We start from the raw sequence: 12,054 nt of genomic DNA on the forward strand, positions 1-12,054 counted from the left end.
TACACAGACATAAATACTGAAACCTCTCCATAATATTTTCCTTTGCCTACCTTTCACACGTGTTAATTTTTTTTATTTTGTTCCGTAACAGCTCTCTCCCACCCCCACCCCCAGCCCGGACAAAATATGCTCTTGCTTGGGCTCAAGGAAGGAAGGAAGGAAGGCGGGAAGGGAGGTAAGGTAAGGATTGGAAAGAAAGGGAAGGAAGGGAAAGAAAGGGAAGGAAGGAAGGAAGGTTCCTCCTTCGTCCCCTCTTTGCAGAAGAGCTCTATCTAAGGCAGAACAGGGGGAGAGCCGCGCGGCCAGCCTTCTCGTGCCAGGAGCCCTGAGCGGGGGCGCGTAGCCCCTCCTTCTGCGCCCAGGGCGCGCTTCACCTTGGCTCGCGCATTCCGCGGCGATGACATCAGTAGCCGAGCCACTGAGCTACCTGCAACTAGAGGCGGCCGCGAAGGCAGCCCATTGGCCAGAGCCAGGCTGGGTGAGGAGAGGAAGGAGGGGAGAGATTAGGGAGAAGAGCGGGAAGGGAGGGGGGGGAGGAAGGCGATGGGAATTGGAAGACGCAGGCAGCGCGAGGAGCCCAGCCTGCAGCGGTGGTGGTGGCGGCGGCGACGGCGGCACATGGGTAGGACCAAGAGGCTGGCAAGCTGGAAGGATGAAGCGGGGCGGGCAGGGAGTCCGCAAAAGTAAAACGGCGGCGGCGTTTGCTTATGTTGGGGATGCTCCGAGATTGGGCAGGTAGGCAATGCTTATCCTTGCGAGGGATGCCGATCGGTTTTCACCTTGTCGTCCCCCCCCCCCCGGCTCCTCTCCGGTGCAAAAGCTTTCGTTCCTACATGGGGGGGGGGTCGGGTCGGGTTGCAGTCGAAAAATAATTAGGAGAACAACGTGGGCGGGATGGGGAGGCAGGTTGCCTCAGAAATACATGACATAATTGCAGAGTAACCGGGAGTGCTCCGGGGATGACTAGATCCAACTTAGGACTTCCTGGAGAAGTGTAAGGAAAAAGGAGGTAGAGGAGAAATATGATAAGAGATCACTGAAGTTCTCCCACAGAGAAATTTCCGGCCGAGGACCATGCTTGAAAAGAGATAAACAAAGCCACATGGTGCTGGCTGACACATGATTAGCTCATTTGTGGGCAGTTGGAGTCCAGCTAGAAGGGTGATAGCTGGAGGTTGAAGCAAGGAGGAGAGGTAGAAGCTGGAAGAATTTGAGTAAGGACAAAGATCACTGCTTGCCTTGAGTGGTTACTCAATTGCTGGATCAATTGAACAATGTCACAGTGAACCGAATGGTCCTGCTTGGCAGAAGAGAAACATGAAGCTCAGGACAAGTTGTAGCTTTTGCTTTATCAGTAGGGTCTCTCCCCTAGATCCTCTCCTAGTCTTCTTTGGAGTTTCACGATGAAATTAATCCTATGCAGGCTTGTTTGTTTGTTTGTTTGTTTGTTTGTTTGTTTGTTTTGGCAGAGCCTTGCTTGGGTAGAACGTGCAATTCCAGGAGCTTTTGGGGCAAGGAGGAAATAGAGGAGTGGTACTCAAGAAAAGAATAGAGAATAGCGTTCTTCAGTTTGGGAGAGTATTGGCATTTTAGTAAGATGAAGGAGGATTTCGTATGGTGTCTCATCCAAAGCTGGCCATATTGAAGCAGGAGTTTCATATACAGTATCCAAAAAGCCACCTGCTTCTTTGCATTGTTTGATTCAGTGGAAAGCCCCACCTAAAAGAAGCTTTAGCATCTGGAGACTCGTGGGCCACATCAGTTCATGTCTGTAGTGCCATCTTCTCTCTCTGTTCTCAGTGGTGAAAACTAGAAAGAAAGAAAAGCAAGAAAAATGGCAGCCATGTAAGCAGGCTATCCATGTTGCTTGACTTGGCACTGAATTTGGACTGCTCATTTATCCAAAGTAGAAAACATACTAATTTTTTTCTGGGTAAATCAGCTAGGACATTGATCTGTTCAGCCCAGTGTTGACTTCTCTGACTGGCAGTGATGCTCCAGGATCTTAATCAAGATCTTTTTAAACAGAAGATAGTAAAGATTGAACCTGGGACTTTAGTCATAGAAGGACAAGACTTTACTGCTAAGTGATGGTCCATCTCCCAATATTGCCATGCATCATGTTTGGACAGCCACAAATATATATATACAGTGATTGAGCTATAACAGTAAAATCCTCCACTTTACTGGAATTGTTGTAATCTAGTTGCTGCCTCTGTAGTTTTTGACCATAAGAGATACAATATTGGTTGCCACATATGTTAATTTTTAGTCACTGTGTTAAAGCAGAATATTGCCTAGGATATACCATCATGGAGGTAGTTTACATTTCATACCCTAATGAAGTATAACCCATAGCCTTATCATGGTTTTAGCCTAATTTAATACTTTGTCTCATTAATTGTATTGTCCATATACCTTTCATATGCTGATGCTTTATTTAGACTTAGATTTGTTTTTATATGTATAATGTGTTTTATTCACGTTGTATATCAGTGATTGCAGATGCCTCTGTAGATGCTATATATGCTAAATCAATAAATAAAACCTTATTGGAAGCCCCTAACCTTTTAGAAAGGTATGACAGAGCCATTTAGTTCAGGAGCAACCCAATATGAGAGTTCATAAATTATGTTTTTTTGATATATTATTTTTAATATCTCTTTTACATATGCCCGTTTTTAACATTTTTGTTAAAATGACATTTAACTTTTTGATATAATCTATGAATCTTTAATGCATTAGGGATGACAAACAGGTCAAAATAAAAGTTTGGAAGATATCCTTGGGGGAATTGAACACAGGAACTCTTTTCATCTCTATAACTTCAAAACCTTGCTGCAGGACCCTCACATTTTGTAAATATTTAAGTATATCTTGCCAGCAGTTTAGACATTAATGGCTGTATGTTGCGTTATTTTGAGGGGACGGCACATTTACACTGTTATACAAGCTGCATACTCACTACTTTACATTGTAGCCAAGTGTCATTTCTTCAGCGTTGTCACATGAAAAGATACATTTGAATATTTACAAAATGTGAGGGTGTGTACTCACTTCTGTGACATACTGGTATTTCTCCATCCTACAGACTTGGCTCCCTCAGATCCATGAGGAAGTCAAGGTTCAAACCTCGACATATAATAAGCTGCATTGACCAGGTCATACGTAGAGAAGCCTTCTAAACAAATTTACTTAAGAAATTAATTTGAACTTGCAATTTGTATCTTTCTGAGGGTTGACTGCAACTTAATGGCCTAGGTAGGAAATAGAGCCAAAAAGTAGAAACTTTTTAGATTCCAACTCCCATGCTGGCTGGGGAATTCTAAGAGTTGAAGAACACACATCTTAAAATTGCTAAGGTTGAGAAATGCTGCCCTAGACCCAAGAATCTGAACTGAGTCCAAATGCATTCCTATTTAGAGGGGATCTTTGGAAATAGGTTTTTACACGCATAAACCCCTCTTCTTTCAAAGTCTCTAGTATTTAGGATGACAAAATCTGGATTCAACCCTTCAGTTTTCCTCTTTGTTGCCCTTTCCTTGGGTTGTGGGTTAGTGCCCACCCATAACTTCAAGATTCTCCACCAGAATTCTGAGCGTTGTAGTCAAGCATACAAGTAAATCTCGACTTACAACAGTTCATTCAGTAACCGTTCAAAGTTGTAATGAAAAAGTGACTTTTTACCATTTTTCACACTTACAACCATTGCAGCACCTCCATGGTCGCACGATTTACATTTAAGTGTTGGACAATTGACTCACATTTATGATGGTTGCAATATCTTGGGGTCATGTGATCCCCTTTTGCAACCTTTTGACAAACAAATTCCGCCAGTGGCCAGCAGAGCTGGCAGCAGAGTCGGACAGTGAGTGGGTTGGGGAGAAACATGGGCCGGTCCTGGGGGCTGAGGAAAGCTCAGACCAGAGCTCTGTGTCGGAGGCAGAGAGGGAGCTAGACAGCAGTGAGGCAGAGGAACAGCCAGAGCCTGTTCCCAGTGTGCGCATGTGCAAGGCTGCCAGAAGACAAGAACAACTAAGAAAGCAGGGTCGACTTGGGAGTAAAGCCACACTTTGGAGGTGGTTGGCCCCTTCCATAGGAAACAAAAGAGGAGCGAATGGGGAGGGAGCTTTTGCAGGAAACAATTTGTTCCTTCGGTCATTTCAAGAATGGAAACTTCTTCTTGTGACTTTAAGAGACTCTGTGCCAAGTGTTGCCTTGCCCTGTGTTTGGAAACTAGTTATCTGGCAGCTCATCAAGCGAGATAAGGTTCATGTTGATAAATATTCCTCTGAAAGACTGTTTGCGGAGCCTTGCTGACTGTGAATGAAAGGAATTCACAATTGTGTAAATAAAAGAGGTTTTGCTGGGACCAAGACTCTGCTTCATGCTTGTTAAGGAAGCCTAGGTCAGAACAGTTACTCATTTAAAAACTGCAGTGATTCACTTAACAAAAGTGGCGAGAAAATTTGTAAAATGGGGCAAAACTCACTTTACACATTTCTCACTTTGCAACACAAATTTTGGGCTCAATTGTGGTCATAGGTTGAGGGCCACCTGAATTTGAAAGGTGCTGGGTTATACAAAGTAGGCAACCAAATGTTCGGCTGTGTCTCTCCGTGTCAGTTTCTCCGTCATGAGTTCTTCTCATTGCAATCAAGGGCAGCAGGGCAGGGATGGAGAGGGAACAGAAGAGGTACACCAGCTTTTGGGGAGGGAGCAGTTCAGCTAAGAGGAGTTTGCACAGTTCCTGGACCCCTCCCCCAGATTTTTTTTTCCTCCTAACCAAATGCAGTACAAGGCAAGGGACAAAAATCCTTTGGCATCAGTATCCTATTGCACCATTTATTTTGTAGGTTTCTCGTATGTCTCCTTTTGAATCTGTCTGACTGTCTCTTCTGTGACAGTTAAGAATGCACAAACGCTCCTACACCATATTGTTCTTCCTCTGCTAAGAGAATATTTCCATTAGTTATATTTGCCTGTTCATTTCCCTGGCCAGCCACTCTCACTTCCCCCTGTTCTTTTCTCTTTCTCAGTTTCTAATAGCCAGGCAATTGCAACTTTTCCTCTGGCCAGATTTTCCTCCTCCTTTTGCAGTAAGGAGAACGGGGTGGAGTTGGCTGGAGGGATGGACATGTTTAACAAGGGGATTAAGAACCAGATTTTGGATGAGAAAACTGTACAGGTTGTCCTTGACTTATGGCCACGGTTGGAATCAGAATTTCTGTGGCTAAGCAAGGCAGTTATTAGATGAGCCCTGCTTGTTATTATCACCTTTTTTGCCACAGTTGTTAAGCTAAACACGTGATCGTATAATGAATCTGTCTTCCCCCATTGACTATGCTTGTTGGAAGCCGTTGAGAAAGTCGCAAATGGCAATCACATGTACCTAGGATGCTGCAACCATTGTAAATACTTGCTGGCTGCCAAACAGACAAATTTTGGTCACATGACATGTGAGGATGTCGCTGTAGCAGACATAAGTGTGAGGAACATCATAAACCACTTTTTTAGTGCCATTGTAACTTCAAATGGCCATTGAATGAGTGGTTGTAAATTGAGAGCTGTCTGTACCAATTTCTTCTAAATGATTTCATAACTTGTTAAGAATAAAAATCAAAGCTGTAGTTCTGTCAGGTTCTTCCTTACATCTTTGAGGAGGGAGGTGTGTTTTACTAGAGAGAGCAATGATGTTGCTGGGTGCCACCCTCAAAGCCACGTTCTTTTTACAAATGCCAGTTGCAAGGAGTCAGCATTGGCACACAGTTGTTCACATGGGCACTGGGCTCCATTTGCATACAGGGTGCTCCTTAGCCAATCAGTAGCCTCACCAGAACGATATTGAACAAACACATTGGAATGAAACAAACTCTATGGCCGATTCAACTACAATGCACAAAGAGAGAGAAAGTCTGCTGCTTCGATCTCTTAGTATAGCTGTAGGATTTCCAGGCAGATCCTAGCTTTCGGTTGATAAAAACATGTCACCGGCTGCCTTGAGGCAAAAATGAACCAAGATGCATTCCTAAATTGTGTGTTGTCAATTAAATGATCTATTTCACATGCACATATTATCAATAGCACTTAGACTTATATATCACTTCACAGTGCTTTACAGCCCTCTCTAAGCAGTTTACAGAGTCAGCATATTACCCCCAACAAGTGGGCATTTGAGCGACCTCGGAAAGGTGGAAGGCTGAGTCAACCTTCAATTGGTGAGAATCGAACTGCCGGCAGTGGCAGTCACAGACGTAGCCTGCAGTACTGCACTCTAACCACTGCACCACCACAATAGCCAGCTAGCTCCAATGTAGTGCTCTACAGAAGTATGAGGCAACAAGTATGAAGTATAGGGGCAAGAACTTGCAAAATTCCTTGTAGAGGAGACCGCCATCCCTTGTAGGAGACAATAAAAGTTCAGTGAAAAAGACAGACAAAGGAGTTGCCAGTGACTAGGCTCAGTTCAGCCTGTCCATCACAATGTTCCTATCTGACCTTGGATAAATCATGTCAAGCCGATCTTCCAATTCCCCGCCATGGGATAATGTCCCTGAGCATTGCTTCTGATTATAGTAGCAGAGCATGAGGATAAATCCATTAAAAACAATGAGTCAGGTTGGCTCTAAGAAGATGAAAGTTTGTATAAGCAGATTAATGTGAGGACGAGAGAACCCTATAGCAAAGGCCAAAATAAGAAATCCTAAATATTATCACCGAGTAGAAAAACCAAATCTCCTCCTTTACCCATATAAACACATACTATTACCCCGGTTCAGCAATCCATGGGCCCTTGTACATATTTGAAAGATTAGCTATTTTCCAACCCCAGAACAGAATCAAGCATCCCATTTGTAAAATGGAGATAGTAACTCTAACCAACCTCCCAAGCCACTGGGGAAAAAAATGCCTATGGTACAATCCCCTGCACTCCTACCTGGAAGTTAATACCATTGAGCTCTGTGGCACCTATTGTCAAGCAATTGCATGTAGGATTGCAACTGGGCAGTGCGATCCTAAATGAGATTAGCAGCAGATCGTGAAATCTCTGCTGGCCCACACCAAGACAAAGGTTCCAAGGAACATGTATTTTTGTTTTGCTACAGTACTCATAATTGCTTACACACACACATGGGCCGTGATGGCAAACCTAGGGTATCCATGCCATGTGCACACTACGATCAGTTGGCCTTTGTGTGTGTGACAGTGCTGGAAACTGGATTTTCCATTTTCCATTGTGAGCATTCACACTGGCCAGCTGATCATCATGCACGCATGCGTGCCAGTAAACGGAAGACTAGCTGGCTGGCACACATGCATGTGCCAGAAACCGGAACTTCATTTTCTGGCATGTGCATGCCCCCTGGGCAACTCCTCTTCCAGGTTGTGGCCCCATGACCACGTGTGCACTCCCTTTTCGGCACTTGGTGCTGAAAAGGTTCACCATCACTGCCCTAGGGAAACAACTGCCCTCATCTGGAGCTGATAAGTCATCTCCTTCCAAGGCCTCATGAGAGAACAGGAGTGGCTTGGATTTGCCAAGATTGCCTTACACCAGCTTCCAAGCAAGTTGCTTCAGGGCCTCCTGCAAGCTGGAACAATGCCAATGGTTTATACTCATGGACCTACTTTCCCACAAGCAGAGCCCTTTTCCTCTGGCAGGAGGACATTTCCCTCCTTAACAAAACCTGCTCGGAGAGTCTTCCAAAAGAGATTATAATCCATTTGAGCAGAACAATTTTTACCTGTGGTTCTTGGAAGACCCGAATAATTTTCGTTCCATTCTTCCAAATGGTTGAAATAGCTCTTAAGGCCATCATAGATCAACAGAAATCTCAGAGTCCTATTTAGGAAGGCTTTAAATCTATGGATTCTCCTGACCCATCTTCTAACGTGCCTCCTTTTCTCTTGGAATTTCTACTCAGGGGAAAAAAACCTACCTCTGTAGATATTTATTTGATAGAGTTTCTAAATCCATCTCTTTCATCTCACTCTTCCACCCACACAAGAGATTTTACCAACCTGTGGCCTTGGGATTTTCTTCCAGGAACCAAAGATTTACAGTCTAATGCTAATAAGGCAATCTAAGAAAAAAGCACTGAACTCTAAGGCTCTAAGCAGATACTTTAATTGTTGTTAATCTTAATATTTTTAATCTCCTTATCTCCCCCTTACTTAACTCAGCTGAATTTAAGTGGGTTTAATTGAGACTAATCTATGCATATTATAGATAGACAAATATCTCTCCACCTGTTGAAAGGTCAGTGGTTTTTTTAGGTGGTTCCACTTTATATTAAAAACAAACTTGTCAATTATTTCATATATCTACATTTAACCTGTGTAATTGTTTACAATTACATAGCAAGTTTATTAGGTGAACAGTTATGAATTTTCTCTTTGTCTGTGTAACTTCTCCCCAAGGTAGCCATTGTAGAAGCTTTCTTATATTAAAGCTTTACACAAAATGCACTGCAACTTACTTGTCTCCTGTGCCTGTTGAAGAGTTTTGTGTAACCTGTTGGACTGCTCTTTTTATTGATGAAAATATCCTTCCTTTATGTTAGAGATCTGTGCAATTCAAGAGCTGCATAATCTTACATTATTTTAATTTTGGTTTTAAAAGCATATTTCATCTAATTTTAGAATGCAATCTGTTCATGAATAGGATGGCTCTCTTTTTGTTGTTAAAATAATTTGTATTGAACTTATTTAAACGTTAAAAAACAAAACATATTTTTTCACTCATTGCAGTCCGTATCAGTTACATTAATATCATTTGTATTTACATAAGCTCTATTTCTATATTCTCTAAAATATATTCTCTAATATACTCTATATTATATAGTCACTTAGAATATAATATTTACAGGTATACAGTGTTATCATATTTGTTGTAGATAATACTTAATTCTTATACAGTATCTTGCATTTATCATCTAACCATTAATACCATCTAATCCGGAGGTGGGTTCCTACCAGTTTGCACCTATTCGGTAGAACCAGTTCGTCAAATCTACCGAACCAGTTAGAAGAGGTTCCACCAGTGGACCCAGAAAGGTCACACCTACAGAAGAGGTTCCAAATTTTTTTGAAACCCACCACTGATCTACTCCATACTTTATAATACTCCGATTCTTCTCTATCCTTCAATTACATGGTCAACCTATCCATTTCTGCACACTCAAGTATCTTTCTTATTATCATTGCATCTGAAGGGATATTATTCTGTTTCCAATTTTGAACGAATACTAGTCTTGTTACAGTTAATATATGTAGTATTATATATTGGATTTTTTTACACATTTTATCACCTAGAATGCCCAATAGGAATAGTTCCGGTTTCCAGTCAATCTTTTGTTCTGTGATTTGTTCCAGCCATTCCTTTATTTTGAGCCAATACTCTCTGGCTTTGGCACAGGTCCACCACATATGATAGAAGTTTCCTTGTTTATATCGACATCTCCAACATTCAGGTGAGCGATTGGGAAACATTTTGGCCTATCTCGCTGGGGATAAATGCCAATGGTAAAACATTTTATAAAGATTTTCCTTATAGGCTGCTGACATCGTCAATTTATTATTTTTCTCCCATAATTTATCCCAACAATCTAATTCAATACTATAACCAAAATTTCTAGCCCAACTTATCATTGTCTCCTTCACTGTTTCTTCTTCCATTTTATATCTTAGGAAGAAATTGTATGCTTTGGTAATCATTTCCCCCCCTGTCCCTTGCAATATCTTATCCAATTCCAATTGTTTTCCATAAATGCTGTGATGTTCTACGTCTTTTTTATATCTTCTTTTAATTTGGAGATAGGGCCACCATCTTATCTTTATTGGCTCTTCTTTTTGACTGACAGAAGTTTGACTCATACAAAGCTCATTGAACAATTGTATTGAAATGAAAGACCAGCAGTGGCCCCACATCAAAATAGAACAAAGCATCAAGTGACATTCCATAGGATTCCATTCTAAGTCTTGTGTTATTCAACATATTTATATATTACTTGGATAGGGGTTTAAAAAATATATTGACCAGATTTGAGATAATGCAAAAATAGGTGAGATCTTAGAAGACAATATCAAGGGGTTCCTTATCCTGACAAATCAATCAACACAGAGAGACAGGCGAGGTGCATCCCTTGTTTTGGGTAAGAAAAATCAAAAACATAAGAATAGGAGGCAGGAAACTCTATTGGGAAGCAACACACACAAAAGAAAATCTGGGTGCAGAGTTGATCACATTGAGCAGCAGAAAAAGGAAATGCAATTCTGGGTTGCATAAGAGAAATATAGTGTCAGGATCTAGAGAAATCATATTTTTTCTCCATTTTGTGTTGGTCAAATTACTGCATCCATTCTAGGCACTACCTTTTCAAAAGGACATTTATGTGCTCAAATATGTCCAGAAAGCAAGCAAGATGAACATGGGCCTGGAAAGAAATATCTATGAGGAATAGTTGAAGGCTGTTCGATGAAGAGAAGGGTGTGGGCAGACAGGACAGCTACTGTATCATCAAACACCGGACAAACTACTGTGTGGAAAATAGGGTTGGGTTGCTCAGAGTTGTTCTAGAAGGCAGGAAAAGAAACAAAAAGTACAAGGCAGTAGATTTAAATTAACATCAGGAAAAAAATGCCCGATGGTAAGAGTTCTTCAGACTGTCATGGGAGGTGATGGACTCACCTTTGCTGGAAGTATTAAACAGGGTTCATAAACCATTTTTCAGGGATGTAGTAATGCTGGATTTCTTCACTGGGCAGGAATCCATTGGGGATTAGACAAGATTACCTCAAGATCCCTTACAAGCCTTACATTCTACTATTCTTTTTGAAATGCAGACAGTTTTTTTTTAAAAATTATCTGTATAGCAATAGCAATAGCAATAGCAATAGCAGTAGACTTATATACCGCTTCATAGGCCTTTCAGGCCTCTCTAAGCGGTTTACAGAGAGTCAGCATATTGCCCCCAACAATCTGGGTCCTCATTTTACCCACCTCGGAAGGATGGAAGGCTGAGTCAACCCTGAGCCGGTGAGATTTGAACCGCTGACCTGCTGATCTAGCAGTAGCCTGCAGTGCTGCATTTAACCACTGCACCACCTTGGCTCTTACATCTGTAACATGTAATGGCGAGTGAATTGAGTGACTGCATGTGTTGACCAGGCTGGTGGTTGAGTTTTTCATCATTTGTCAAATATTGCACCATCAAGAGTGGATCCCCTGTAGAAATACATTGGTATCAACTTATTTAGTTTCCTCCTCCATCTGTCTATAAACAAGATAGAAATTCTGCAGGAGGTAGTATGTGAAAAAAAACACCAGACAGATAATTAAAAAGGAAAAAATAATAATGATTATTTGTGACATATTATCCATCCTCTGGTCTGCATTTCTTGTCTAAGCTGCCTATATTTAAGCTTCAACCCTGGGTGTCTGTCTAAACAATCTCTATGCCCCTGCGAGCTCTAGATTGATTTGTCTCAAATCTTTCAATCAGGTTCACATTTCAGAGGATTAAATAAATAACAAGTAGAGTAATTAGAGTGGCTGAGTTACATTGATGCCTAGTAACATAGTATTAACCAATAGCAAGAATTCCTTTTAATAATGGCTTTGAATCTCCTGCCGGTTGGCTTTTCACTCAGAAGAGAAGCAAGGCACCTGATTCCTGATGGAAATATCCTGGAGGCTTTTTAATTCTTAAAAGCAAGTTAGAGAAATGTGATACATTTTTCTGAGCTAATAATTAGTTGTGAAGAAACACATGTGCTTCCGCAGTTTTTTTTAAATTCCAGATAAGGAAAAGGTTGCTTTTATGCAATAAATGGAGGGTTGCACTCCTGACCCACTTTGGTTGCAAAGATGGCAAAAAAGGGAGGGAGGGAAGGAGGGGACAGTTTCTGGTACTTGCTCATTTTATCTTAAAGAAGGAAATATTAAAGAATGGGAATGCATTCATCTTCCTAGTTTCTTAAGTATCTGTCAAAGTCTAAGTCAATGCACATTTCTGATTGTTTTAGCCTGAAAAGTATTTTAGACCTGTGCGT

At 41.4% G+C, this 12,054-nt stretch overlaps 1 protein-coding gene across 3 annotated transcripts in view; it reads left to right on the top strand.

Annotated features, from left to right (window-relative positions):
- Positions 1-12,054, top strand: part of MAP3K12 (mitogen-activated protein kinase kinase kinase 12) — a 127,259-nt gene that overhangs the window by 69,074 nt on the left and 46,131 nt on the right. Inside the window, exon 1 of one of the 3 annotated variants that reach the window (XM_087710511.1) lies at positions 566-735. The exons of the other annotated variants lie outside the window; for them this stretch is intronic. The gene's annotated coding sequence lies outside the window, so the exon portion shown is untranslated. Of the gene's footprint in view, positions 1-565; positions 736-12,054 lie in introns of those variants that run through there. 3 annotated transcript variants of the gene reach the window in all.

The sequence above is a fragment of the Thamnophis sirtalis genome, unplaced genomic scaffold (genome assembly GCF_051295495.1).
Source record: "Thamnophis sirtalis isolate CommonGarterSnake01/CBP01778 unplaced genomic scaffold, rThaSir2_p1.2 scaffold_3, whole genome shotgun sequence".
Taxonomy (NCBI): domain Eukaryota; kingdom Metazoa; phylum Chordata; class Lepidosauria; order Squamata; family Natricidae; genus Thamnophis; species Thamnophis sirtalis.